Consider the following 2,590-nt stretch of genomic DNA (forward strand, 5'->3'; position numbering starts at 1 on the left):
GAGAGGAGGAGGAGGAGGAAACCTGAGGCCCGATGATGAGCTCCTTGACCTCATTGAGGGAGAGATGACGAGTCTCCACCTGCCCAGCCATGAGCAGCAAACGGAGGAAGGAAAGAGGGGGGGAGGAAATGAAGTGTTGGAGGAGGAGAAGAGGAGAAGTGGAGGACCAGAAGGGTAAGAGTAAAGATGGTGGAGATTATGGGAGAGGAGGAGAGGAGGTCAAGAACGAGTGGCAAGAGGGCGAGGAGAGTGAAAGGAGAGCGAAACGATGATCAAAGAGCATGAAAGGAGGAGGAAGCTCATCCTCTGACCTCGTTAACTGCACAAAGAGAGTCGCCAAGCTTCACCAGATCCGTCCTGACAAGAAACCAGATCAAAGGAGGATCGGAGAGCAGAAGAGGAGGGGAGGAAGGAAGCGGGGGAGAGTGGAAGGGAAGAAAGGTGAGAAACGAGACAGAAAGGAAGCAGAAAAAGAACAGGTAGAAGATCAGGGTAAGACATTGTATGAGAGTTTACCTCAATCTTCCATCATCTGCAGAGACGAGAGCTTGAATGTAGAGGACGGAGAAAGGAAAGTGTTCCTCTGACAAGAGAACATTCAGATGGTAGGGAGAGGAATGAAGGGATGATTAAGAGAAAAGATAACCTATCCTCATTCCAACTCCTTTCCAACTGCAAAGAGAAACATGGGTCATGTTCCTTCATGTCAAGTCCCATACCGCCAACCTCCTGCGAAGAGCGACGCTTGCTGACTGCACTTCCCGTAGTCTCCTCTCTGCTTCTGCAATCTTTTGTCGACAGTCAACCCCTCTTGTTTGCTGTCGAACAAAACATCGCCCTCACTTTGTTGTTGCCCATCATTGCTTCGTTCCTCATGTTGGCGATCTCCCGAGCAAGCGCAAGATCTGCAGTGAGCAAATCTTCCTGTGATGACAAAGGGGAGAGTGAGCTCAGACAGGCTGAAGGTGACGCTGCTACCGTCTTCCTTGCTACGAGATCGTTCTCGTTGTTCCTCAGGATCATCTCTTGCCTCTGTTCAGAATGTCTCATCTCAACATCAGTTGGAGGTGTAAGCAGCGGCAAACCTCGAGCTGTTTCCGAGACTGCAATGAAGTTTCCTTCTCCAGCCTTTTCCTCAACTCTGCATGAAGCCTTCAGTCAGACCTCCTACCACAAGAGCAGAATCACCTTCTGCCTCCGCCTTGCTCGCTCTCAGCTCCTCTTCTAGGGTCCTTCGTGCCTGCAACTGCCCGCGAGCAAAGAGGTCAGGAAGAGGTTGCCGCAAGAAAGCACAGAAATGCAACGAAGCATCAACGATTCGGGGGCAAACAAGAAGGATTGCTCGATGACAAGGAGCGATCACAAGTCAAGTCATGAGAAACCAGAAGCAAGATGAAGAAGAGTTCTGCTTGCTGACCTCCAGCTCAGCTTGTCTCCCAGACTCCATCGCCATCTTCATAAGCCGCTCATTCTCATTTTCCATCTTCTGCTTCTCAAGCTTCTGCTCCTCCTCCATCCTAGTGATCCGGTCGGAAAGATCGTCGAAACGTTTCAATAGGGTGGACAGCATCTCCTCGTCAAACACAGTTCCAAGACACTGACTGGTCCCATCATGATACAACTTCCTTGCTGCCTCTACCTTGCCCGACATCAGAAGGTCATCAGCTTCTTGTACGAGACCATCTAGCCACGACATCAATGATTCGCGAGCCTTTAGTTGCTCCTCCTCCTCGATCTGCCCCGCCAGCGCCTTCAGCTCCCTCTGCTTGTCTGCACCGGCCTTCTCGTACTCGCTCGTTGCCTGCCGTACAAGCTCCCGTGCTGCCTCTACCTCCCCTGACCCCAGCGCTGTCTCCGCCTTCTTCATCAGCTCGTCTCCCTCCTTCACAAGCGCCGCCCGCCTCCTCGCCTCCTCTGCCTCCTCGATCTGCCCCGCCAGCGCCTTCAGCTCCCTCTGCTTGTCTGCACCGGCCTTCTCGTACTCGCTCGTTGCCTGCCGTACAAGCTCCCGTGCTGCCTCTACCTCCCCTGACCCCAGCGCTGTCTCCGCCTTCTTCATCAGCTCGTCTCCCTCCTTCACAAGTGCCGCCCGCCTCCTCGCCTCCTCTGCCTCCTCGATCTGCCCCGCCAGCGCCTTCAGCTCCCTCTGCTTTGTCTGCACCGGCCTTCTCGTACTCGCTCGTTGCCTGCCGTACAAGCTCCCGTGCTGCCTCTACCTCCCCTGACCCCAGCGCTGTCTCCGCCTTCTTCATCAGCTCGTCTCCCTCCTTCACAAGCGCCGCCCGCCTCCTCGCCTCCTCTGCCTCCTCGATCTGCCCCGCCAGCGCCTTCAGCTCCCTCTGCTTGTCTGCACCGGCCTTCTCGTACTCGCTCGTTGCCTGTCGTACAAGCTCCCGTGCTGCCTCTACCTCCCCTGACCCCAGCGCTGTCTCCGCCTTCTTCATCAGCTCGTCTCCCTCCTTCACAAGCGCCGCCCGCCTCCTCGCCTCCTCTGCCTCCTCGATCTGCCCCGCCAGCGCCTTCAGCTCCCTCTGCTTGTCTGCACCGGCCTTCTCGTACTCGCTCGTTGCCTGTCGTACAAGCTCCCGTG

This window comes from Guillardia theta (assembly GCF_000315625.1).
Source record: "Guillardia theta CCMP2712 unplaced genomic scaffold GUITHscaffold_17, whole genome shotgun sequence".
Lineage (NCBI taxonomy): Eukaryota > Cryptophyceae > Pyrenomonadales > Geminigeraceae > Guillardia > Guillardia theta.